Below are 27,128 nucleotides of genomic sequence, written 5' to 3' on the forward strand. Positions count from 1 at the left end.
CCCCTACCCAGACAACATCATATCACTGAAGGGGTGTAAATGCCACCCACAAACATCTTTTTCTTTGCCCTGTTGGCTGCAGTAAAAAGAAACTGTGACGTGGTTGCCAATATTGAAAAGAAGAACTAAAATTCCACCCAAAATTCCCATCGTCTGGTTTCTCTTGAAAACTAACTAGAACTGGCAGCTCTGGAGCCTACTTTCCCACAAGACCCAGTGGCAGCTGCTTTGCTCACTGCGTCACCTGGTTGGCCCCTGTGGGCACTGGAGTTTTCAACCCAGTGGGGGGCGAGGAGGGCACCGGGTTTGGGGTCAGATGGTCCAAGGCTGCATCAGAGGCTCCACCCACAGAAGATGTGTGACCTCAGCCCGCACCTGCCTTCTGGAGCCTGGAGCCTCCTGTCTCATCCGTAAACTCCCCGCCTCCCCCTGGGAGGATTAAACGGAGGTGGCCGAGCTTTCAGGAGGAGCATCGTAAGGGCTCAGGAGTGTTTGCTTCCCTGGGTGGAGGAGGGAGACCTGGGGTGAGCCCTGCCTGATCCGCGGGTGTCCTGCACTTGACCCCAGCCTCAGAAACACAGCCTCATCACCCATCTGTTTGTATCTGTTTCTGCCACGAAGCCAGGCAGGGGCCTGGAGTCTGACGGCTAGGGCTGAGTATTTGTTCAGACTTCACTGAAGACCAACTACGCACCACACTGTGGATCAAGAGTGGGGAGAAAGAGGTTCGGGGCTCTGGCATTGGTGAGTCGGGTATGGGGCCCAGGGGAGGGACTTGAAGCCCTTCTAGGGGAGAGGAGAGTTGGAGTCACTCATGCAGAGAAGGCACACGATTGCCCACATGAAGGTGGGGTGGGGAAGGTGCTCTACGTGGGCGCCCCAGCCTGAGCAAAAAGGCACAGAGGTGGGTGTGGCCTGGCGGGTGCAAGCTGGTCCCAGGTTCCTGGAATGTGCCATGGAAGCCATGTGGCCTTTGGGGGCTTCCTGTGGGCGGTTCTGGGCCTCCACAGGCTGGGCTGACAAATGGGACTTGGTCAGTGGCTGCAGTGGGCACCTGTCCAGCAGGCCGGGGGGAGGCCAGGAAGACAACTAAGAGCTGGGCTTTCTGGGAAGCCACCTTCCCTGTGTTCCTGGGCTCCTTAGGGCCTTGGGCCCCTTGCCTGGCCACTTCAGAGTGATCTGAGCCTCAGTCTGCTCACCTGCAAAATGGGGCTCTGGCAGGGACCCAGCGAGCCAGCCCCTGTCACGCGCTTGTGCTCCTAAGAGTCACCCTCACATCCCTGCCACCCACCCACTGCCTGCCCTCTCACCTCTCCCAGAGACCCCAGCCCGGTGTGTGCAGGTAACTGAGATCACCACATTAGGTGCCCCCGCCCCGGCCCAGATCCCTGATGCTCCCAGGGGTAGATTCTATTTCATTCTCATTTTTAAGCTAAGGGAAGGGAAGCTCAGAGAAGGTTTAATGGGTAGGGCAACCCTCAACAGGTTCCTGGGCTTGGTCTCCACTTTAAGCTGCAGCCACTAGCCCAGACCCTGGCCAGGATGGAGGGATGGATGGACGCTTGGTACCCTGTTGCCCAGGCAACAGAGACAGCCGGCAGCCTTTCTCAGGCCACCCCAGCAGCTGAGGCAGCATCTCAAATGTCCTGGACCCAGGACACACAGGGCAACTCCATGGGAAGAAAAGGCTCTGAAGTCGGCCCAATATTGGCCCCAGGACCAGCTGTGTGACTAAGCACAGTCGCCTGTCCTGAGCCCCAGTGTCTTCACCTGTAACCTGGGACTACTGCCCTTGACCTGCAGGCCTAGTGGACTGTCTGGCCCATTGCTGGCACATACTGGCCTGCGGCAAACCAGGTTAGTGGCTGACCTTGGCTTCTCTAGCAGCCAGGGGTTCCCAGGAAACAAGAGGAAGGCAAATAATGGCGGAAAGAGGTGGCAGGCTCCCCGGCCAGTCCGCTGGGGGTGGCTGCAAGGCCTCTGGGGAGGGCTCAGGCCTCCCCGGTCACACAGGGTGGCAGCTGGCAGCACCCCTTCCCCCACTGAGCTCCACACAAAGGGGCCTCTATTCCTGCTCTGAACGTTTGTCCCTGGCCGGCTGAGCTGCACCGCCCTCGCCCCACTCCCCTGGCTGCTCTGCCTGGCCCGAGCCGGACACAAAGGCCGGCGTGTCCCTGCCAAGCCGGCCTGGCCTCGTAAGACCCCATCCACAGAGAGCTCAAAAGGGTGGATTCGTAGAGCTGGCCAGGCCTCCATCCAGGCCACAATGAGGAGGGGGCTAGACAGGAGGAAAATGGCTTTGGAGCAACCAAACCTGAATCTGGCTCCAGCTTCCCCACCTTCTCGCTCTGCAGCCCTAGGTCAGTTTGGTCCTTGGTTTTCTCATCTGTACAATGGGGTCAATGATGACAACCCACCCACCTTCCTAGGGGTGGAGGGTTTGGCTAGGTATGTGAGCCTGGCGTGCACCCAGCACCTCAGAGGCAGATTAGAGGCAATTAGGGGTGGGGGGAGCAGGCAGCTTCCCCCCACATAGACCATTCCCCTCCTCTACTCTCCTCCCAGCAAGGTCCACATGTGTTGGTGCTGACCCTCAGGCCCTGGCCGGAGCCCCTGACTGCCTCTGGCCCATCTGCAGGCAGCAGGATAACAGCAGCCACTGCTTATGAAAACACCTACTGTGTGCTGGGACTTTTAGTTCCATCATCTCTTTTCGACCCTCCAGCTGTTCTGGAAGGGCATACCAGGCTGGGCTTCAGAGGCCAGCGACCCAGGTCCAGCGATCCTGGCTGCGAGACTCTGAGCCTCATGCTCCCTGTTGCTAAGAGCTGCCTGCCCTCAAGAGGTTCCTGTGATGATGTCATCGACTCAATGGACACGAGTTTGAGTAAACTGAAAGATAGTGAAAGACAGGGAAGCCTGGCGTGCTGCAGTCCCTGGGGGTCACAAAGAGTTGGACACGACTGAGCAACTGAACAACAACTACTAAATGAGAAAAAGCCTGCTTTGGGACTTCCCTGGTGGGCCAGTGGCTAAAACTCTGTGCTCCCAATGCAGGGGCTCAGGTTCAATCCCTGGTCAGGGAACTAGATCCCATATGCCACAACTAAGACTCAGAGTAGCCCATCTCAACCCCCTCAAAAAAGCTTCATGCCTACAGCCCAGAGCCTGGCCCCAGCAAGCTTGAAATCCTGACCTACTGCGCTATGACTCCCAAATCAGGTAGGGAAACTGAAGCCCAGTTGGCAAGTGGCTCAGGGCCTGGCATGCTGCGGGCAGCCAATGAACCTTATACCTGACGCATCATCCTAGGAGGTGGAATTGGGGCTCCCAGCCAAAGTCGGGTGGGCACTGAGCCCCTCTTTTCTCCTTGAGGACCTTGCACATCTATTTTAGCCGGCTTTTTTTTTTTCTTCTTCTTCTTGCTTCCCAGTCATTCTCCACCTGTGGAAGGCAGGGCTGGAGACCTGGGCCTGGAGCCCGACCCATCTCCCTGGCTGACCCCCGGGAGCCCTCACCCTACCGCACGAAGTCCCCCTCCTCCCCCAATGGCGCAGGGCAGCCAAGTGAACAGCAGAGTCCCGAGTAATTAAGCCGGCGCGCACCATCCGGGCGCCGGGAACACTGTGGAGTTTCCCTTTTATGTTTATAGCAATTGTATGAAAATGTGCAACACGGAGCGGCACCAGCTGACAAATGAGACGAAACAGACAGGATTCCGGGCCGGCTTTTTTCCGGGCCTGATTGGCATTAATTGTGAGCGTTTACAAAGCACAACTCGGCGCCTGACATTTGCTTCAAGCGAACGTTTCCTTCTAATAGTTTTAATGATTACAACCGGAGCTGGTGATCACTGCTGGGCGGGGACTGGGCTGCCTGGTGTCTGGCCTGGGCTCCTGCCAGGGGCCTGGCTGGCCCATGCTTGCCCAGGAGGTCCCACTTTCCCCACCACCTGTTGCAGGAGGGCTGCACCAAGCATGGGGCCTTGGGCATCAGCGCCCCAGCATGAGGCCTGGAGCTGCCAGTTTATGAAGGTGATGGGGAAACCCACATGCACAGGGATCCTGGGGCAGACCCGGGGGATGGGGGCGGCAGGGGAGGAGGGAGGAGCATGAGGGCTCTCCTAGCTCTGAGGCTGGAGAGGCTGAGTTGCCTCAGCTTGCAAGGGACTAGGAAGGACCCCTCAAACGCTGCCTGCTGTTTGCTGTGTGACCTTGGCTGAACTCCTTGCCCACGCTGGGCTTACCCGTCCTCACCTACAATGTAAGAGTCAGAGACATGGTCAGATGAGGGTTCTGGTACCCCTCAGGCCTCTCTTCAGCTGCATGACCTTGGGAGAGTCCCTGGCTCTCTCTGAGCCTCAGTTTTCCCCATCAGTAGAATGGAGCTCATCACCCCCATAGTTTGCAGAGTGGTTTCTAGACGCCAATAAAAAGGGTGTAAAAACCCTAAGTTTCTGGCAGGCCGGGAGCATGGGTTTCATTCCCTCCCCCAGAGAGTCTTCCAAATATCTTGCTCACACATGCGTTCATTCATTCACTGACTCATTCACTCACTGACTAAATGTCAACTGTCCTGCTTAGGAACTTGAGGATACATCAGTGAACAAAGACCCTGAGTCAAGAGATATGACAGATATAGAGGCTTTTCACAGGCAGTATCGCATCCATTTCTTACCCCCATTTTACAGACGGAAAAACTGAGGCACAGAGAGGAAGAAACAACAATCTGACGCCCCCCAGCTGGGATGAGCTGGTGCAGCAACAGGACCCTGGCAGGCTGCCCCAGAGGCGAATGCCCTCAGACAACCAAGCCCACCCAGCCCTTCCTGAGGTCTGCTGACCCCCTGGAGAGGCCTCATCTGCCTAGCCAGGCTGGGCACCAGGGCAGGAGGCCAGGAAACCAGGACCACTGGGAAGAGAGGAAGTCTGTGAGGCTTGGGCGACCTGGGGGAAACGAATTCCTGCGGCTGTATCTCCTGGGCGAGAAACGGCAAAGGAGGTGCCTCATCCGTGAACCCCACTCAGGCCCACATTTATATTGACACTACGCATGGCCCACTCTGTGCCAAGTCCTGCTCTGCAAGTAGCATCCTCGGGGTGGCTGGAAAAAGAACAGTAGATACTTGGACAGCTCCATGGCACACGCAAAGGCCCAGTGCCCAGAGAAAACCCGATGGGTTCAGGAACTTCTGGCAGTTTACTGAGGACCCCCACACCACAGCCTCCTCTTAGCAGTCAGGCCCCAGGGGTCAGCTCACCCCTGCCCCGCCCCCCCCGACTTTGCCAGGCCCACAGTGAAGGAAGCCCCCACAGTGGATCCCAGCTCCATGCCTGCCCCCAGCCAGAAAAACCTTGGCGACTGTTTCTTTGGGAGTCTGGGGGATGGGACAGGGAGAAACACTTTTTTTTTTTTACAGGGAATTTTTTTTCTCTCCTTTTGCATATGGTGGCACAGATGGGCCCATGATCCATAAAAACTGTTTGCAATTAAACTCCCACTTTGCATGGCTGGATTTGTCAGTCGTGTGGGCCATGAGCGCGGGGCTCCACACGGACGGACGGGGAGATGGGACTTGGGGCAGGGGTAGGGCCGCATCCTGCAAGACAGCGCGGAGGCCCAGGAACCTGCTCTGGGCTTGGGGCCCGAGCCGATGGGCTGTTGCGACAGCCATGCCAGCTCCCTCTCTGGGCATCCCCCAGCCCTCGCCAGGAGCCGGAGTGTGGCCAGGAAGCTGGGGTGGGGCTTGGCAGGGCCTCCCTGCCCGGCAGAGACTTGGCCAGTGCTGGGTGCCCCGGCTGCGGGGGTAATGAGGATGGAGACAGTGCAGGTAATTATCCCTCAAGACCCTGCCAGACACTGGGGCTGGGACCCAGGACAGGCAGGAGGGTGGTCGGGCAGTGCAAACCGTAATGGAGGTCTAGCAGGCGTAGTGCAACGCCAGGCTCAAGGCTGAGGAGCCAGGACCTCTGGCCCAGTTGGCAGAGAGGGTCTCGAGTGGTGCCAGGAAGAGCTGCCAAGGGCCAGACCCGGCTCCATCCTCACCCCCGGGGGACCTGGTGCCGCCTCCTTGCGCCTCTTTGAAGCAGGCAGGAAAATCAAGGCAGCCACTCAGAACATCTCCAGGGCCTGGGCTCCCCCTTGACACACCTAGGGGCTCTCGGCATGTGAAGCCTCTGCCAAGGGCTTCCAAAGTGGGGGTGAGGGGCCTGCACCCCTCCCACCAGTCCCGGCCTCCGAATGCCAGCCTGCTGTCCCAGCTGCCGCGCCGGCATGCCTGCTTATTTGGGTTAACAAATGCATCATTCGGCTTGGGGAAATCCTGCATTCACTCATAATTGTTCCCTGATGAAAAGAAGTAAGGCCCCGATACCCCCTTTCCCCCCTCTCCCCACCCCCTCCAAGCTGGAAAAGAAAAGTCATAAAAATAGCTTGTTATCTCACCTATTGAGGCTCCGACTGGATGTTACTGCTAATTGGGTATAACATCCTTGTCTTGTTCTCTTAGAAGCTAAATCAAGAAAGCGCCACTGCTGCGAACTAATTATATCTCCGGCCTGCAGCCTGCAGCTTGTCTCTCCCTTTATTGAGTTAAAAAATGGTCACGAACCTTCATCTTTTATCCCCCCATAAGTGCTGGGTCCAGACTGCCTGCCATGCCTGGCGGTGAAGAGAGCGGACTGCCTGGCGGTGAAGAGAGCGGACAGCCAGGCGGGAAGGTCTAAGAGGGCTCTAGGGACAGGCAGCAGGGTCAGGGAGGGTGGGAAGCCCCCACCCCAGGTACCTGCCCGGCTCACTCCCCCGGTCCCCGCCCCCAGGCCTGATGTTCAGCGTTTCCTGGAGAGGGGCACTCGGCCTCTCTCCCCCTTGCAGCTGGGGAAGTTAGCGAGGAGTGTTTCCATCCGGCAAGCATTTTCATCCATCGATTCATTCAGCACACATTTCTTGGATGCCTCCCTACTATGTGCCAGGCAAGGTTCTAGGCTAAAGTTTTCAGCTGACCAGAGGTAGCCCCAAGCACCAGCTGACCTCACCCAGGAGGTGAGGTGCTAAATAAATACACTTAGGACTGGGTCATTTCCTCTGCTCCAAGAGTTGCCATCATTCCCGACTATGGGAGGGCCAAGTCTCAATGCCAAGGCCACCATGGCCCCCTCCCCACCGACATTCCAGCTACCTCCAGCCACACCCTAGTCCCACAACCTAAACACTCCTGCCTGTAGCCTCTGAGCTGCTTCTCATGGTATTCTCTCCACCCCAAAAGACCCCTTCCCTTGCCCAGAAGGCCCAGCTCTGCCGGTCAGAAGTCCACTGAACTTTAAGGCTCTGGTCTTTCACGACACCTCCTCCAGGAAGGCTGCCTGGTCTGTACCGGGCTATGGACTTCCAAACCTGGATCAGGATGATGCCAGCTCAGCCATTCAGCAGGTGCGTAACCCCACTCTGCTTATTGGCTCTTCGTCTCGGTTTCCGCATGTCTAAAATGGGTTAAGATTTCTTCCTAAGAGTGCTGAGAGGCACGCTGCGGGTGCTTCTGAGGAATGATGAATGAGAGGATGCCCAGGAAGGACCTGACTCTCGGGAAGAGCTCAATAAATGCCATTATTATTATCCAGACTGAAAGCATCCTGAATCTGCTCGAACACTCCACACTGAGCGTGTGCTGGGATGTGCAGACAGGGACGTGGGTCATTCTGGGAGATGGAGAGACAGACTCACACCTCCTCAGTCCTCATGGTTGCAGAACCACCCACATCCTCAGGAGACTCCCCAGAAATCCCTCGTTCTGATACCCTAGTCCTCTAAACCCTGCAGAGATGGGTGGAAGGGACCCCTCAAGCTCACGGAGGCCAGGCAGGCAAGCGGGCTTCATTCAGCTCATAGGCCCCTGCTGATTGACTGGTGCAGCCTGCCCTGAGCCTTGGCAAGAACCCAAGGTCAGGGGAAGAACTCAGTGGGGGGAAAGAGGGCAGCAATTGATTGGCGATGTCTGCCAAGGGCACAGCAGTCTAAGGCAAGCCAGACCTGCCACAGATCTGCCATCCTTGACATTTTACAGAGGACACAGCTGAGGCTGGGCTGGAAGGTCACTTGCTCAAGGTCGTGAGCTCATAAAAGCAACAGCTGGCCCGGAACTGGGTTTCCTCAGTTTCTTCTCGTGACAAGGATCCTTCTCGTGACAGCCCCAGTCAGCCCAGGGCCCTCACAGGCAGAGGACTAGTAAAAGCTTGTGCCAACCTGACTTCCCTTGTGGTCCAGTGGATAAGAATCCGCCTGTCTATGCAGGGGACACAGGTTCGATCCCTGGTCTGGGAAGATTTCACATGCCACAAGGCAACTCATCCCAGGAGCCACAACTACTGAAGCCCACACGCTGTAGAGCCCATGCTCCACGAGAGAAACCACCACAGTGAAAAGCCTGCAGACCGCAACGAAGAGCCGTCCCTGCTCGCCGCAACTAGAGAAAGCCCGCACACAGCACAGAAGATCCAGAGCAGCCCCCCGCCAAAATAGACTTAATACAAATAACAAAGCTTGTGTGGATAACGAAGGGGAGTCTATTGACCTGCCACGTGGTCCCGGGCCGTTGCTTCACCTTGCTGAGCCTCAGTGCATTCACCTACTCACCTCGGACCAAAACGCCCTTCCCGGAAACATGAGAGGATTAAAATGCCAAAGCGGAAAGCTCTGTCTGGCAAACAGATGGCTAGCAGGGTCCTATGATCCCCGTAAACGGTGAAATGTTGACAGAAGTCCCCGAAGCTAGCAACAGAGAGTGCCTCCTCCTCCAGGGAGCCTCCCTGGCTACTACAGCTGGAAGTAGTCATTTCCATCTCTCATTTCCTAGTGGGCTTTGGAAGGCTGAGGGCCCCAAAGAGCAGGGGCTCTATCTGCCTTATTCTCTGTTGTTGCTCCTGGCACTGGCCTGCACACTGTGAATTCCTGTATTATGGCGCTCCACCCACCATACTGGGATGGTGTGTGTCTGAGACCTCACCACCTTTCAAGGCAACTAGGCTTGTTCATCTGTGCATCCCCAGCTCCTGGCAGGGAGCCTAGCACAGAGCTGTGAATCTCCCTGAATGAACGGATGAACAAAAAGCCAAAACAGCAGTTCCTGTTTACTGCCTACTTGCTGTCGGTTCCTGCCAAGCCGCACAGCTGCCCTCCAAAGTGGACCTCTGGCCCACCTGACAGATGAGGAGACTGAGGTCATGTGGGAGCTGATGCGGAAAGCCGAGCCGCCAGTTCAGGCCTGGGGACTGCAGGCCAGGAGGCCCTGCCACCTCCGCTTCTCCCTGTGCCAAGCTCAGGACTGGACTTTGCAGGGCAGCTGACCCTGCCTTGGCAGCGAATCCTGGAGCCGACAGCTGGTGGCTGGACCTCCCTCCTCCTCCTTTAAGGGAGGCCCCGCCCCACAGACTCTAGGTCATTAAGTCCTGAGTCATTAAGTCCCCATCCGCAGGAGCCTGTTCACAGTCAGCCCCGGCCTTATCCTCGACCCCCCGGGCCTTTGTCCCCAGTGCCCTCGGCACAATGACAGGGGCTCCCAGGGCCCCAAACAGCTGCTGTGGCCAGGATGCTGGTTTGCTGGGGCCTGGGCCTGAGCCCACCTAGCTCTGAAAGGCTCAGTCTGAGCTCCCCCAAGCTTTCCACACACTCAACCTCATCCCACCCACAAGCCGGTGAAAAAATTGCTATTACGCCCTTGATGAGGCAAATGAGGCCCAGAGAGGTAAGGTGACTTGTCTGAGGACACAGAGCCAATGAAAATGGAGCCAGGGTTCATCTTAGTCTGCAAAGCCCGACAAGGCTGGCAGACTGGCCTCAGGGTGCCCAGATCACACTGCACCCCTCCCCACCAGGTACCCTCACTGGCTTCTGGCTGCTCCTCTGGACAAATCAGGTACTTAGCTCAGCACTCAAGGCCCTGCACACTCCTGTAGCTTAACTCCTTTTAACCTCCACCCTCCTATAAGCTCTCCCTGCCCTTCTGGTCATGCCCCTGCATTCTCCAACTCCTTCCCAGTGACATCCCCACTCGCTCCCCAGTGGGCAGATCCAGCCAGTGCTCCGGGCCCAGAGCAAAAGTCTCCTCTATCAGAAAGCCCTCCACGACCAGCTTCAGTTTCCCACCCGCCCAGTGTCCCTCCTCCAGCCCTACTCTGGCTCTGTGTAGAATTCAAGTCAGTTGCAGACTCATCTTACGCTCCGTGGAGGCTGTGGGCCATCTGATTCCTTAGAGCTTTGCCACTCAGACAGTGACCGGCAGGGTACCCTCAACCCTGATGCCCATTGTTTACTGAATGGAACCACAAAGGGGCAGGGGAGAGGGGGGCAGGAACCCGCGCTTACCCATTCCTCCCACACTGCACCTCTGCTTCTGGCTGTCACGCTAACAGACTTCATGTTTCTGCCCCTCCCTGGCTGTGTGACCTTGGGCAGTAATGTAACCTCTCTGTGCCCCCGTTTTCTCCCAGGTAAAATGCAGGTAGTAACAGCACCTGCATGTCTTAGGGTTATGACATAAACCCTGGGAGGTACCAGACAGGAATGATTACTATTATTATGTCTGTCTACACCCCACTTCAGTGGCCAGCACATGAATTTAAGGGTCAGACAGACTTAGGTCCTGACCACTTACTGGATGTATAATTCTGGGCAGGTGGCTAGTCCCCAGGGCCTCTATTTTTTCCATCTCTGAAATGGTACTAACTCCATCCTCAGGAACGCGCCCCCCAACTCCTCAATATCCACAACCCCCCTTTTGTTCCAGGCACGCAGCAGACACTCCGATATTTCTCAACTAACAACCAAACGGTCCAGGTGGGAGGAATCCATCCGGCTTCCAGCCTCCTCCCCCCCACCCCACCCCCTCCACCCTCCAGAAACCCCCTCCCCACCCCCAAGCCCGTGCAAGACTAAAATAGTCATTAGGCAGATTTCAAAAGATGTCAGTGGCTTATAATTATAGTCGACATCCTTCTGAGATAAAAGTGATTACCTTGGATGCAAATCACTTAGCAACCAATCAGGGCGGTGGGCGGCGCCCACGGAGGTGACCGGCCAGCGCACAGCCCGCCCCACACCGGGAGAGAAAGCGCACAATAGCTCTTGACACGCAAATGGGTTAACACAATAAAGGCGGCTCCGGCCGCTGCTGGGGGAGAGCAGCAATTCCCGGCCCGCGGGAGGTAATAAAGCGGCCCTTTTGTGCGCGCCTCCCGGTTCTCACCCCCGCCCCGAGCCCAGAGGAATCTCCGCCTGATTGAATTACGGTTCATGAATATGAGCTGCTCGGCTCGCTTCCTCCCGGTTGGAGAGTGGCTGGAGGGAGGAAGGGGCGGAAGGGAGACAGGGGAAGGGGACCCCCTGGTCAGGCCCCAGGCCCCCCTGGGACTCAGATGAGAGCCACGTGTGCTCACCACGTGGGGTGCCCTGGGAAGGCGGGTGGGAGACCCAGCACAGGCAGTTGGAAAGATGAGGGTCCCTGACCTGCCCTCGGGTCTTTGATCTTTGGCTCCAAAAGGGACTGGAAGAGCCATTCAAGGCCCAGGTTCTGCAGATAAGGCTACCACTGGCCATGAGCATGTGCATTTATGGGAGGCTTGTGATATGCCATCGCCTGTCCTCAGCCCTCAGTGAATCCTTTAACACTGATGCTATCCTCCTTACCGAGGAGGAGACTGAGGCTCAGAGAGGCAAAGCTACTCACCCAAGGTCACACAGCCAACAAGTGGGCTCTTAATCATGAGCCCCTGGGTGTTAAGAAACCCAGACTAGTCCAGCCCTGGCCCACAACTGTGCAGCTCAGAAGGTGGGTGGGTGAGCTTATATGGAATTAAGGCCTGTGATAAGGATTACTGCGGGGGTGGGGGGTTGGTGAGGGGGGCAGGTAGGAAGCTAACCTTGAGAGAGGAGACTGCTCAGAGGTTTCTGCCCCTCCCTGCACGGGACTGGAAGGGATGTCCAGGGTCACTGTCCGAGTCAGAGGAGCCCACACTGGATTGTCTCCCCTGCTTAAATCTCTATCACTTAAGTCTCCGGGACAACCCCCCACCCCCACCCCCAGGGCCACCTCATCCCCTCATCCAGCATACCCCAGCACTCAGGCCTGCTACGTGGCCCACTCCCAACGCCCAGAACACTCTGCCACTCCCCTGCCTGGCAGGTCTCCGTACGGAGAGTCACATGGCACCCCTGCGTAGGGCCCTTCCTGACTCGCAGGCTGAGTGGGGAGCCAAAGCTATCACTGCTCCATCAGCATCCTGTCTTTACCACCAGCTGCGGGCCAGCCAAGGGGGTCCCCGGGTTTCAGTGTGGGAAGACACATAGGTGAGGCCAGACTCCCTCCATAGCGATGGCCCCTGACTCGTAGGGGGACCCTGGCTAACAAGTTGCAGTGCTTCCCTCTACCTATGGAATGGGGGCGAGGGGGGGCAGTGTGGTGGGGTGGGAAGACCTGGGGACTCAAAACTCTGTGGCTGCCTGGCTGAGCACCTCTGTTTGCGCTTTAGTTTCCTCATCTGTAAAATGGCACAGCACATGAGCTACTGTAAGGAGTCACTGAGATCCCGTAAGATGCCTGGCACAGGGAGAGACACCGGGTAAGCTGGCATTCCCTCCTGCTTGTCGCCTGGTGTTGTTGCCAAGCCCATGGAAGGGAACAGAAGGAATCGCCCAATTCTGACAGCCGCTCCCTCCGCCTTGGCTGTGGAAGTGTAAATACTCCACGGAAGACCTCCAACTGCCTGTGTTTGTGGGTCTCTGGCGCACACTCTGAGTTTGTTTCTAAACTGGGAAGCTTCGAGAGGCGGCACAAACAGCCCTTCTGCCCACCTCTCCCACTTCTACCCCCATCTGCCGTTGCTCTGTCCTTGGAAGCCTGTGTGTTTAACGACACCGTTTCAGCTGAAAATATCTCCCTGCCAAGCTCCCCCGCCCCCCCGCCCCCCCCCGCCCCACCCCGGCCAAGCAGATCCACTGATATTTATCGACTTGTTAATCTAGCTAGAGAGCCTGGTAGGCGAACACAGTTGGGGGTGGGGGGTGCTCGCTGCGTAGAGACGGGGGCCTGGCTTCTCATAATGACCTCACACACACTCCCCCTCTGCTGTCACCCCACTCCACGCCCCTGAAGCAATGACACAGTTCTTTAACCTTTTCCTAGAAATGTGATCACAGCAGTTTCACCCACATCCGACACCAGCAGCAATTGCTGGAAGGGAACTTAGAAGGGGAATCAAAGAGTCAGCAGCAAAATGCTGCTCTGGGCCTTCAGAAGGAACAGGGCCAGGGCTGGGGTGTGGCAGGGAAGAGAAGGCTGCTGCCTGACCCCTGTCCAAGCTGGCCCCTGGCAGGGGCACGCTTATCCAGACCTTGGCACCGATGGGCCTGACTTACCCTCCATTCAACTTAATGAGCACCACACTGTGCTTGTCAAATCATCTTAAACTCCAACAGGAGAGTGGGGCAGTCAGGAGATCAGGCTTAACCAAGGTCCTGTCATCTTGGGGTTGAGCAGCAGGGGTAACCTCTGGACTGGAGGGGCAGCCAGCAGCAACTCCTCTGTTCCTTCCCTGGCTGGGGGGGGGCACCCCTGTTTCTCTAGGCAGAAGCAGTCTGATTTAAGGCTGGGGGCCCGCATCTCTCTGGGGACCCTGGGAACTTCAGCCTGGGGTCAGGAAGCTTTCCTCTTTTGAAGCATCCCTTTTGAAAGCAGAAAGTTGCTCAGCTTGGGAGTCCTGTGCCCCGGGGCACTGCCAGGCTATACCGGCAAAGCTAAACACCTGTCTTTGGGTGGGGGGGGCGGGCAGGAGCATTAATAGGGACAGACAGCTGGCACTGCCTCCCTTCCCTCACCCCATCAGGGTGCTGGGGATTTAGGTCAGAGGACTGCAGTTGTGGGTGGGGGAAGTCTGATTTCACTCCTCCAGGACCCAAAGGCATCCAGCCTCGCCCACGACCCCGCCCCCTCCGGCCTTGGGTCAAGACAAGTCGCGTTGCCACGGCAACCCCAGTGCCGTCAGAGGTCTGGCAGTGACGTAACAGACGACCCCAATGGGGAACGGATCGTCCCCGCGAGTTCTTTGTAGGAATGCAGGCGGCCAGATGAACCCTGCTACAGTCTAGGCTCAGAGGGCACAATCGCCAACACATCCACAGGCATGGTCGGGACTCCATGTCCCCTTCTGGGCTGATGGCCCTTGAAGAGATTCCAGAGGCTACTTGGGAGAAGCCCAGGGTGTCCAGTGCCGGCCCTAACCCCTCTAAGACGCGGGAGTTCCTGGGGAATTTTCAGACGACTGAGCTGCTACCTTTGTCTGTTGGCTTTAGGGGTGGGGTGACCTTTCCTCTCCGGCAAAAGCCCCACCCAGGGCCCTGCCGGAGTCCTCACAATCGGCCCCCGATGTCCACTCTGGCAGGCAGGCCGGTCTGGACAAGTTGTGTGCGGAGGGGGCGGGGGGAAGGGAAGGGGCAGACAAGGATGCTTCAGGATCCCCCACAGCCCAGGGCCTCTTTATTTCCAATCCGGCTGCCCCGACACCCGAGACTGCCCCCAGTTTCATCCTAGAAGCCCGCCCCGCGGAACTCACCGAATCAGCCAGGCCGTCGAAGGGCACCAGGTCTCAGCGGGGACGACTCTCCGCTCGCTGGGTTGCAGCCATGCAGAGGTGGCAGAGGCTGCCTGAGGAAGCCCCCCTTGGGGGCCGATGCCTCTCTCCAGGTGGGAAGGGACGCTGTCGGTGAGGTCGATCCAGGCTCCGGCCCGCGCCGTCCGAAGTCCGGGGTGGGGGTTCTTTCGGCTCAGCGAGGGTCGTGCCCGCCAGGCACCCGGGCCGCTCGGGCGCTCAGGCGGCGCATCCTCGCCGGGGCCTGTGCTCACCGCGTCCGGCGGGCGGCGCTGCGCCTCCCCTCGGGGTCCTGCTCAGGGCTGCAGCTCCCCGGGGCGCCCTCTCAGCCCGCGCCAGGAGCCCGGCGGCCGCGGCCCCTCTAGCCGGCCCCAGCTGCAGCTTGTCTTTGTTGCTTCCTCTCGCTCGACCGCCTGCCCGAGGCTTGCAGCTCTCTGGTTTGCCCGAGGGTGGGGGGGTCGTCTCCTCCGAGGCTGCACGCACCTGCAGCGGCCCGGCTTCTCGCCGGGCATGCACCGGCCCCCGCAGGTTGCAAAGAGCGGTGGCGAGAACGCACCGGCCCCTCCTCCTCCTGCTCGGAGCCCCGGGTGTTGGGGGAGGGGAAGCCGGAGAGCAGCAGCAGCCGCGGCGGCTGCAGCGGGCGGTGGAGGCTCGGGTGCAGCCCCGGGGGCCTCGGCGCCGAGAAATAACCAGTCCAGGTGGCGCTGGGCGGATGTGGGAACGGCCCGGAGAATGGTGCACTGGGCGTTCGAGCTCTCCAGCTGCAGTAGAACCGGCGCGCGCCGGGCTCTCACGCGCCCATGGCCCCCGGCGGCGCGCGGGAGCTCCCGGGGCCTCAGCCTAAAGCCGCCTGGCGCGCGCCGGCGCCTCGCCTCGCCTCGGGCCCGGGTGCCGCGCGCCGCGCCCCACAAGCGGCGTGCCCTGCTCTTCGCCTCCCCCGGTGCCGCGCGCAGCCTCTCAGCTGAGCCACCGGCTCGGCTGTCCTGCTCGCTGCTCCGCTCCGGCCCGACTGACAGGCGCTAGCGCCGGCAGCCGCCGCTGCGTCTCGCCCCCCTCCCGCCCCCTGGAGCCTGGTCCAATCAGTGACGGCCGAGAGGCGGTTACCAGGGTGACGCGGCGCCGCGTCCTGTGGGAGGCGGGGCCGGGGGCCGCCACGCGCGCTTTTCGCGGCAAAATTCAAAGGCCGGTAGGGCAGCTCTCCAACCTCCTCCCCCAAGCAGGGGCGAGGCGGGGCCTGCCTCGTGAGGACTGCAACTCCCGGCCTACAGCGCGCCGGCGCCAGTCGTAGGGGCCCCGACTGGGGGCGTAGGGCATGCTGGTACTTGTAGTCCCTTTGTCGGGAACCAGGAAGGGTGGAAAAACTAGTATCATTTTATTGAGCACCTATGCCACTCCAGTACTCTTGCTTGGAAAATGCCATGGACGAAGGAGCCCGGTAGGCTGCAGTCCATGGGGTCGCTCAGAGTCGGACAGGACTGAGCGACTTCACTTTAACTTTTCACCTTCATCCATTGGAGAAGGAAATGGCAACCCACTCCAGTATTCTTGCCTGGAGAATCCCAGGGACAGGGGAGCCTGATGGGCTGCCGTCTATGGGGTCGCACAGAGTCGGACACGACTGAAGCAACTTAGCTGCAGCAGCAGCAGCATGCGGTAGCACAAGCTAGGTGCGTTGTGTGCATTGTTTCACTTATTTGGGGAGACACCCCAATGAAGAACTTGTTAAAAAAAAAAAAAAAAAACCATAAAAGAAGCTAACAAGTATGTAACCAAGTACTTTACGGAATCCTCACCCACAACCGTATTAGATAGGTATTATCGCCCCCATTTTACAGATGAAAAAACGGATATAGCAGGCACTATCATTATACTCCCAACTTACAGAGGAAATTGAGGCTAAAAGATGTGAAGTGACACTCCAGAGTGTTTTTGCCCCAGTTCTTGCTGTTGGCAGTGGCAGATTTTTGGCATCACAGCTGAGATATGTGGAGCACTAACTACATAACCAGGCCCGGTGCTGAGCTTATTGTAAGTTTCACCTCAGGAGATCCTCACCACACGCGTGGGAGGTAGACAGTGGTACCCCCTCCCTGCCACTTAGTGGACGGATGGGGAAACAGGCATAGTATCACCTGAGGTCCAAATTTTGACTCCATCAAACTACGCACCTTGCCTTTTACTTTCGAAGCAGTTTAATAAGCTCTCGTTGCTTCTGCCTGATAGCCTGCCTGCAGGTTGGCCCATTTCGCAGTCCCATTTTACAGCTGGAGAAATTGAGCCCTGGGAGGGACATTTCCCCTCAGTTGTCATATGTCCATCACACAGAAAGTTGAGGAGCCTGCTTTCCAGGAAACTTCTCAGGATCCCTAAAGAAATGCAAAGCAACAGTCAGAACTCCTCCCACCACACTCAGGCTGTGTCTGTGTGACCTTCCCACTCCACACACCCCCAGTCCCACAACACCTGGATGGGATTCTAGCTCTGGCCTATGGACTTGGAATTTATCTTCCTGGTTCTGTGCCTCAGTTTCTTGTCTGTGCATCACAAGGACCTTACAGGCTGGTGTGAGAGCAAAGTGAGTTATTGCCTGGAAGGGAGTTGGAACACAGTAAGTGTTCAATAAATGCCAGCTGTGGTCATTCAGGTGCAGAGGGCTCGGAGACCTTGGCAAATGTACCTGGTGGGATGAGCTGATTATAGCCGGGCCCTAGCCTACTTCTAGGAGCCAACCCACACCTACCCAGAGCCTGGGAGAGGTGCCCACCGGGGAGCTCCAGCACCGGCTCAAGTAGGCCACCCGCCGCCTTATCTAGGACAGATGCTGGCCCTGTTTCAGGCCGCCTGCCATGTACACCATTCCCAGCAGCTCCTCAACTCTGAGCCCTGCTCTATTTCTCCCCCACTGTCCCACCCACACCACCCGGGTCGGGGGTGGGGAGCTGGAGTGGGGGAGGGGGTTCACCTGGAAACATGATCTGGCCACCAGCTGCTTCAGCTCCTGGGCCAGCCGCCAGAGCTGCCAGTGACGTCAGGGTGGGTTGCCCAGGAGACCTGCTGGGTGGACTGGGTGTGGACAGGTGGGGAGAATGCTAGGTGGACCCGGGTCAGGTGCAGGGCAAGGGACAGAGACAATCAAAACTCAGGGAAGAGAGGGCTGGAAGGGGAGAAGAGGGCGGGGACCACACCACTGCCTTTGCAAAGTTTGGGATTTTTTTCTATGGGAGGTTACCATGACTTAATACCTACTATGTGCCAAAGCGCATGCTCAGGGCTATTTATATCACATATTTCTATGTCCTTTTACACTCACTGCAACCCTGTAAGATCTATTCTGTTAGTATCCACATCTTATGGCCAAGGACGGCCACGTGACTTGCACAAGGTCACGCGATGACAGATCAGGATCCCAAACACCAGAGCCCCTGACCTTGATTTATTATGCTCTGTGCCAGCCACTGACTGACTGGGTGTGACCTTGAGGGCAAGTTTCTTCTCCTCTATGGACCTCAGTTTCCTCTGCTGTAAAATGGAGGGTGGGGCTCATAACCCAGTCCTGCCAGTCAGACTCTGGAGCTGGCACCCACTTCCCACCTCAGTAGTTTCCAAAGACCCCAATGTGATTCCAAAGTGCAGCCAGGAGGTTGGATGATCTCAAAAGGCCCCTGCACCTCTATGAGTCCATGATGTGCTAGATGGTGTGACTTCAGGCCTCGGGAGCTATATAGGGATCTCATCTTTCAGGCATCCCTCTATCCCTCCAGGCAGCTGGACGTCCCTAGAGATGCTCACTTATACCCCACATACAGGCTCAGTGCCACCGTCCCACACCACTCCCCACAGCCCACCTCCCTGAGGTCAGACCCTCGTACCACTGCCCCCTAGCCTCCCAACTCTCAGCCTTGACCCAGCCATTCCTTCCTCTTGGTTGTGTCCAATAACTCCACATTATGTGAATGGAGCCAGCGTCAAGATGGATTTGCCACGGTCCATAGAATCACTAGGCAAGTCAGCCCCTGAACATTGCGCCGGCTCCAGCCAGGGGTCCTAGAGGCCTCAAAGGGGAAAGGAGACAAGAGAGCACCTCGTTCCTCACTGTACTGTATGCCCCCTACACTGCAGCCTTGCTAAAATACCTGCACATCCGCCCAGCTGTGTCTCTGGCCCCCAGGCCTTTGCCCAGGCTGTCCCCTCCATCTAAAACATCCTCCTTCCTAGGTGGCTGACGCTTGTTCCACCTTCGGATTTCAGTTAGGCTACCACCTCCTCCAGGAAGCCTTCCCTGACTACTGCCATCCAGGCTGGAGCATTTCCCCTTTCATAGATGCACTCAGTCTGTGTCATAAAGGCTCACTTATGTATCAGTCTTCCCCACCAACCTGAGGCTCTGTGAGGGCCAGGGCTCATTCAAATTGCTTTATCTCCAGCATGGACGTGGCATACAGTTGGCACTCCATACAGGTTTGTTAAACTCATCTCTGAATCAATGGATGGATGTAGATGTAGCGCAGGTTTGTGTTTTGCTTTCTTGTAGAGGAGGAGCAGGGAGAGGAAGAAGAAGGGAGGTCAGATGGACTGGGTTTGAATTCTACGTGTTCAGGTTACCAGCCTTGTGACTCACCTGCTCTGTGCCTGTACTTTCCCATCTGTGAAGTGGGGTTAATTGCCACCTTGGTACTGCTCAAGGGACCTGGAGTCTGGAACCCTTGCGCCCACCCTCCCACACAGATAAGGTTCATCATGCCATGCTCACTGAGGCCTGATTATTCCCCCCCTTTAATTCTGCTCATCCATTCATTCATTATTGCCTAAGGACCTGCCATGAGCGAGGCCCTGGGAATGCAGCAGTAACCCAGACACAGCCCCTGGCCTTGAGAAACTCCATGAGGGGCAGACAGGTGACGAGCAGTTATCACCCAGGGCCACACGGAAGGAAAAACACAGCAGGCCCCTGACCCAGCTGAGGAGCTAGTGATGGTGAAAAGGCTGATCAGGTGTCCTGGGAAAACTGAGCAGGGGGTCGTCAAGGGCACAGGTGAGGGACAAGTTCTCTTGGCCAAGGGAACGGCCACTGAAAGTCCAGGGTCCCAGTGAATGTCCTCAGAGTGGAGGTGGCTCGCAGAGGCTGAGCTGGGGCAGGGGAGGGAGGCGAGAAGGCCGAGACTGAGCCTTTATTCTGGTAGGGGGAGCAGGCCCGGCCCAGCCTGCCTCCCCAGCCCCCAGTGGCCTCACCTGCCCTCATTGCCGTAATCTAGGCCAGAGCCTGGAGGGAGCCGAGCCCCCATTGGTGCACGCCACGTAGGTTTTTCAGAGATAATTTAATCAGAGCTATTAATAAGCAGAAAAGAAAGAGCTCTTTATGCTTCTTCTGGAGAAAAGGAGAAAGAAGAAGCACGTGTAACCTTGTTACTCACTCAGCCCTGCCCCCAGTACCTGAGCCTGTCTCTGGGCCAGGCCTTGGGGGGATGGGGCAAAGGGGCCCAGCAGAGGGGGACTGAGGAGGCCCAGGTAACCTCTGGGGCTGGCCCGCCAAGATCCCTGACCACACCCCACCCTCACACCCCACTAGCCACTTTTGACTCCTCTTGGTTGCTTGAAAGCGCCAAACTGTTCACCTTTGCACGAGCTGTTCACTCTCTGACCTGTTCCCAGACCACTCTTCCTTCTGCTCTTTTACCCGCTGGCTCATTATCATACTTTAGGTCTCAGCTTAAATGTCACCTCCTCAGAGAAGCCCTCCCTGACTACCCTATCTGAAGTTCTCCCCAGAGCACCTCCCTTTTGCTTTTTCCCTTCCCCATACTTATCATGATTGGCAACTCTCTGAGCTCTGTGGGTTGACTTGTTTATTTCCTGTCTCCCTGTCTAGATTGTCAGCTTTGGGAGGGGTGGGGCTCTGTCATCATCTTCATTGCCGTGTCCCCAGCATCTTGAGTAATCACCGACACATACCAGATCCTCTGTCAATATTTGTATATGGAGCTGGAGAGGATTCTAGGGGCCTGGATGGTTGGGATAGGAAATAGGAGGTGGTAGGGGTCCCTTCCACTCAGGAGACCCCCTAGGAGAATGCAGGAACCATGAAATGCCCCCCATCCTTTGTTTCACTACTGGGGATCAGGGGGCCCCAGGGAAGGCCCTCACCCAAAGTCGTACAGTAAATTTGGGCCATAGGTGGCACTTGAACTCGTTTGGGGAGAATAGAGTTCCAAATGAGTCTCACCTTTGTGTTGAGGAGGATTCTGAGGCCTCACTCAGGATGAGAAGGGCAAGGCTACTGTGCTACCATTGATTAGTGATGTCTACCAGAGTCGGGGTTGGCTGTTCCCCTGCATGGAGTTTGAAAGAGCCCTGGACTGGCAGTCAGGAGGCTTCGTTCCTTCAACCAGCACTACCACCTTATCATGTGACCCCCTAGATAAGGCAGCCAACTTCCCTGGGCTTCAGTTTCCTCATTTGAAAATTGGGACTATTTACCTTGCTGCATGCTCAGTCATGTCCGACTCTTTGCAACCCCATGGGTTGTAGCCTGCCAGGCTCCTCTGTCCATGGGATTCTCCAGGCCAGAATACTGGAGTGGATTGCCATTCCCTTCTCCAGGGGATCTTCCTTACCCTGGGATCAAACCCGTGTCTCCTACGTCCCCTGCACTGGCAGACAGATTCCTTACCATGGAGTCACTTGGGATGCCCCTGTCTACCTTAGCCTTGCCTATCTCAAGGATTATAACCAGAAAATTGGTACAGTATAACGTTTCCAAAAGCTTAATGGGCTCTTTATAGGCATAATCAACTACTGTTACTGTAAAATACAGCAATGACAATAATAGCCACATCTATCTAGTGAGGCCTTGCTATGGACCAGGCAGTGAGTACCCCAGGTGCTTCTCATACGGAATCTATAAACCTTGCAACAGGCCACGAAAAGGACCCACTGGACTGTGTCAACTGGCCTTGCTGAAGGTGGCACAGAGCTCTTTAGTGAGTGGGACTAGGCTTTGATCCCTGGTAGGTCTCTTTGCATAGAGGATTTCTGACTTAGCTTAAAAACTAAAAAATTTGGCCGCACCAAGTCTTAGCCGCGGCACTCGGGATCTTCCATTGAGACCTGAAGGCTTCTTCCTAGTTGTGACTCACAGGCTCAGTTGCCCCACGGCCTGAGGGATCTTAGTCCCCCCACCAAGGATCAAACCCACTTCCCCTGCATTGGAAGGCGGATTCTTAGCCCCTGGACCACCAGGGAAGTCGTATAACTTAGCTTTAGGCCCTAACAAACCGGAAACAGTAAATGGAAGTGGGGGTGGTCCCAGTGACACCCCCCTCCACGAGCAACTCCCCCCACCCCACAAGGCATCTCTTCTCTCTGGCCAGCTGGACCTGGTTCTCTGAGCAGCAGGGTGATTCCAGGGGATTAAACCCAGTCCACCTCACCGCCCCTCTGGCCTGGAAAGGCCAGCAGGCCCTTCCCAGCCTGCCTGGCAGATTTCCTTTTGTACAAAAAGTTATTGACTTATCAAGGTTAAAATACATTCAGCGCGGGCCAATAAAACAGGGATACCGCCGCATCCCGGCTGTCATGTGCAGCCTGGTTTTCATGGCAACAGGCCCTCTTCTGCACATGAAACGGTTCAGTTGTGCAAAGTTCAGGCGTTACATAAACAGGGAGTTAACAGCAGCAGCAGAAATCAATGTCTGGCCAGGCATGGCCTGGGGAGATAGCATTGATTGGGTCCTGGTCGTCGATAGGCTGGGTCCCTGCTTCCTGCCCCTGTCGCCCTGGGCTCCCTCCCGCAGCCCCAGCCCCTGGCTCAGACCCAGAAGGCTCCAGGAAGGTGCCCCCACCCTCGCCCTGGAGCCTCTTTCTGGCTGGGATCCAGCGGGGAGGGGATCTGCTTTCTGCAGCCAGTTTATAAACCATTATTGCTCAGTGACTCCATTCCGCTCTTTAAAATATGTTCACGCCATCTTTAGCGAAGAAGGTATCCCTTGGCCTTTTAAGCCGTCCTTGTGACAAGGAAGAATCCCACTGCCTCTACGTTTAGCCATCAAAACCACTCGTACATCAAGACGTGACCTAATGGGGTCAAAGAGACCGGGATATGAGATTAAACTGGCTGTGCAGCCTTGGGTAAGTCACTTGGCCTCTCTGAGCCTCGGTTTTCTGCTTTCTAAAATGACAAGGATGACAGCACCTAGTTCACAGGTGTAGAGAAGAAATCAGGGGACACATGTGAAGCCCCTAGCTTAGGGCCTGCGTCAGGAAGCTGATGCTCTGTGTTCCTCTTCTACACAGATTCCATGGACTTCCCTGGCGGCCCAGTGGTTAAGACTCTGCCTTCCCACGCAGTAGGTGTGGATTCAGTCCATGGTCTGGGAACTAAGATCCCAGACACTTCAGGGTATAGCAAAAAAATAATTTTTTTAAAAAGGGTCGTCTACCACAGATATCAGGAGATACCTTGATGGAGCAGGAAAGGGCAGGGAACTAGAAAGGTGATCAGTTCAGTTCAGTTGGTCAGTCGTGTCTGACTCTTTGCAACCCCATGAACCGCAGCATGCCAGGCCTCCCTGTCCATCACTAACTCCAGGAGTCCACCCAAACCCATGTCCATCGAGTCGGTGATGCCATCCAGCCATCTCATCCTCTGTCATCCCCCTCTCCTCCTGCCCTCAATCTTTCCCAGCATCAGGGTCTTTTCAAATGAGTCAGCTCTTCTCATCAGGTGGCCAAAGTATTGGAGTTTCAGCTTCAACATCAGTCCTTTCAATGAACACCCAGGACTGATCTCCTTTAGGATGGACTGGTTGGATCTCCTAGCAGTCCAAGGGACTCTCAAGAGTCTTCTCCAACACCATAGTTCAAAAGCATCAATTCTTTGGCGCTCAGCCTTCTTTATAGTCCAACTCTCACATCCATACATGACCACTGGAAAAACCACAGCCTTGACTAGACGGACCTTTGTTGGCAAAGTAATATCTCTGCTTTTTAATATGCTGTCTAGGTTGGTCATAACTTTCCTTCCAAGGAGTAAGCATCTTTTAATTTCATGGCTGCAGTCACCAACTGCAGTGATTTTGGAGCCCAGAAAAATAAAGTTAGCCACTGTTTCCACTGTTTCCCCATCTATTTCCTATGAAGTGATGGGACCAGATGCCATGATCTTCGTTTTCTGAATGTTGAGCTTTAAGGCAACTTTTTCACTCTCCACTTTCACTTTCATCAAGAGGCTCTTTAGTTCTTCCTCACTTTCTGCCATAAGGGTGGTGTCATCTGCATTATCTGAGGTTATTGATATTTCTCCCGGCAATCTTGATTCCAGCTTGTGCTTCTTCCAGCCCAGCATTTTTCATGATGTACTCTGCATATAAGTTAAATAAGCAGAGTGACAATATACAGCCTTAATGTACTCCTTTTCCTATTTGGAACCAGTCAGTTGTTCCATGTCCAGTTCTAACTGTTGCTTCCTGACCTGCATACAGGTTTCTCAAGAGGCAGGTCAGGTGGTCTGGTATTCCCATCTCTTTCAGAGTTTTCCACAGTTTATTGTGATCTACACAGTCAAAGGCTTTGGCATAGTCAATAAAGCAGAAATAGATGTTTTTCTGGAACTCTCTTGCTTTTTCGATGATCCAGTGGATGTTGGCAATTTGATCTCTGGTTCCTCTGCCTTTTCTAAAACCAGCTTGATATTTGGGTTCAAATCCCAGTTCTACCACTAGCTGTGTGACCTTAGGCAAGTCACTTTACTAGAGCACAGGTATACAGTAGGAACTCAATACATATTTGCTGAGCAAGGAAATATGTATTGTATAATTGTAATGTATAAACTCCCCTGGAGAGCTGGCCTCACATGGGGTAGCTGGAGACGGGATGGCTAGGATGATTTAGGATGGCTGAGGAGGACAGTGCGGGGCACTTCCAGCCACTCAGGGTATGGTAAAGATAGCTACCCCATTGCTGAAATTCACAACCCTTTCCCAGGGTGAAATGACGCTGGGAAACAGAGCCCAGTGAGCACATGTAGCTGGGGTGACATTTCCAGGCATGACTGAATCAGCAGCTTTTGCCAATGAAATGTGAGCACGCATGACATGAGATGGGAATGTGCCTTTTTCTCTAAGCTTTCTCTCCTGCCCTAAGGCAGACAATCAACCCTTCCAGGTCAGGGCAGGGCCAAAGGCACCTGGATCCCTAAATCACTTGCAAAGGAAAGATGCCCACCTGTTGACCAACAACACAGGCTCTGAACTGGTAGGTGAGAAATGAACCTCTGTTGAGTTATGCCACTAAGATGCTGGGGTCTATTTGTTACAGCAGCTGGTGTTGCCATTGGGAGCTTGTGAGGCCTGGGAAGGACTTAGAACCACCCCTTCAGCCAGCACAGTCCTCTCCGCATCATGAGCTTCGAGGTTGCCCTTATTTGATAAGGGAACTACAGTAAAACATTAATGGTAAAATCTACATGGTGGATATTTGAGTGTCTACTGTAGATGTCCTTTGACTTTGCTGTAGGTTTGAAATGTTTCATAATAGAATTATTGAAAAAATATCTATTCCTATGTTGTCAAAATCTTTCTAGGAAGCTTAGGGTTTTAGAAAGTGGTCCTAAGGGACCACTAGTGAGTGGTGGGGGTGGGCAGAGGGAGCTGAAAAAGATAGAGCTCTGGCATCACCAATTTCAACCAGAGAACATTCAATTTCATCTCTTTTTCCTCTCGGAGCTCAGTGTGTGATTTAATTTGGAAACAAAAAAACAAAACAAAACCCACAACACTCTTCACTGTTCCAAAGATGAAAGGTTTGAAAGCCGCTGAGCTCAGCCCTCCCATGTTGTAGATGGAAAGAGTGAGGTCCAGAGAGGGGGCGGCACTGGCTCCAGGTTACACAGCGAGCCAGTGGCTGAGCAGGAACTCAAACCCAGGTCTGACCCCCAGGGAAGAGTTTTGCACCATGGCTTTCTTGAGGGGCTCTGGGGGTCTCCATCCTGGGGCTGCTGGGAGGCAAAGAGGGAGGGTTGGGTGTTAGGCAGGTGTCTTCACACCCTCAGCCTTCAGCCAGAATCCACTGCTTTGCCGTCATATATTGGGTTCCAAGGTATTTGACCAAATAGTTTTGTGGGTGGGGAGAGCCTGCTGGGAGGCGATGGGGGAAACACTGGGGAGGAAGGACTTCAGTGGGGCCAAGCATTTTCCGGAGTGGGATCCTGCCCCCTCCATCCCCGTACTACCCTCTTCCCTCAAGCTGTGGTGAGAAGATGGATGGGGGGAGCCAGGGCTGGGACAGACCACTCAGGAATGATGGATTTGGTCCCCAGTCAGAAGCCTTTAGGGTCATCTGGGGTCATGAGCAGAGGTGAGAGGTCACCCAGCCAGGGCAGGTGGGTCAGCAAAGGACAGGGACAAGGAGTCGGCAGAGAGGTCCAAGGGCTGGTGTGTACCCAAGCCTGGGACTCCTCTAGTACTAGCTCATTCATTCATTCATTCCTTGACCCCAGGATGCCAGGTCCTGGGCTGGGCACTGGAGGTTCCAGGATAAATGGGCATCGTTCCTGTAGGTGAGGGCAAGTGGAAAAGAGAGAACACTGCCATTCACCCTAGCCCTTGCAAACGACCAACCATGACCTTGGGAAGGTCTGAGCTTCCGTTTCCCCAACTGGAATAACAGGTTGATAAACCTGTGTGACATTTTTGCCACAGAGCTTGGTGGGAAGAAATGGTGGTTCTCTTCCCTAGGCTTTCAATTAAAACAGAAGGGCTTCCTCACCCCATCTGGGCTGTTTCTGGGAAGACAGGAGCATGGGTTTGAATCTTGATTCCACTTACTAGCTGTGTGACTGTGGGCTAGTCACTTCCCCTTTCTGAGCCTTGGTCTTAAAATGAGCATAATGATAATTAGTAACAGCTTTACCTAATGGTTATGAGGTTTCCCTGAGGTTTCAATGAGTTAATACATGAAAGCATTTAGACCAGTGCTAATGCTAAGGCTAATCCATAGCTAACACTCGGTGAGTGCTAACCTTTGCTATTAGTGATCTGATGGATTGAGTCTATGAAGACAGTGATAGTGTAATAGGTGAATACTGACCTAGTGCTAGTGGAGGGCTTGTAGATGCTCTAAACCCAGTCTGTGCCTGTATGCCAACTCTGGCTTCCCCACGGGAAATGCCTGGAGTACAGGCTTGGATTAGTTTTGCTACCCCATCCAGGTTCGACAAAAACCGTGCTGAGATTGATTAGCAATGCCTGCCTTGGGCATAGGAGGGAAGAGCTGTAGGAAGCATGCCATCTATTAACCATTCCCGGTGCTGGCCCAAGCCCTCCCCTTGCGCACATGGAAAAATGAAGACTCAGAGAGGGAAACAAGACGTACTCAGGGCCACACAGGCAGTCGCAGTCCGGGCTCTTGTTCCTGCCTCCCTGATGCCTCACTGAGCCCTGGTCTATGTCATTTCATCCCGTGGAGAAAAGTCATTATTTCTCCATTACATTTCCCAGCCTG

At 55.5% G+C, this 27,128-nt stretch overlaps 1 protein-coding gene and 1 long non-coding RNA gene across 2 annotated transcripts in view; one reads left to right on the top strand and one right to left on the bottom strand.

Annotated features, from left to right (window-relative positions):
* Positions 1–14,679, bottom strand: part of FAM222A (family with sequence similarity 222 member A) — a 59,067-nt gene extending 44,388 nt beyond the window's left edge. Inside the window, exon 1 of the mRNA XM_061385095.1 lies at positions 14,598–14,679. The gene's annotated coding sequence lies outside the window, so the exon portion shown is untranslated. The remainder of the gene's footprint in view (positions 1–14,597) is intronic.
* Positions 14,680–17,094: 2,415 nt separating this feature from the next.
* LOC133228971 (uncharacterized) lies at positions 17,095–26,362 on the top strand. Its single transcript, XR_009730429.1, has 3 exons — positions 17,095–19,091; positions 22,601–22,757; positions 24,945–26,362. It is a non-coding gene; the product is annotated as an uncharacterized LOC133228971 (long non-coding RNA).
* Positions 26,363–27,128: the final 766 nt, after the last annotated feature.

The sequence above is a fragment of the Bos javanicus genome, chromosome 17 (assembly GCF_032452875.1).
Source record: "Bos javanicus breed banteng chromosome 17, ARS-OSU_banteng_1.0, whole genome shotgun sequence".
NCBI lineage: Eukaryota > Metazoa > Chordata > Mammalia > Artiodactyla > Bovidae > Bos > Bos javanicus.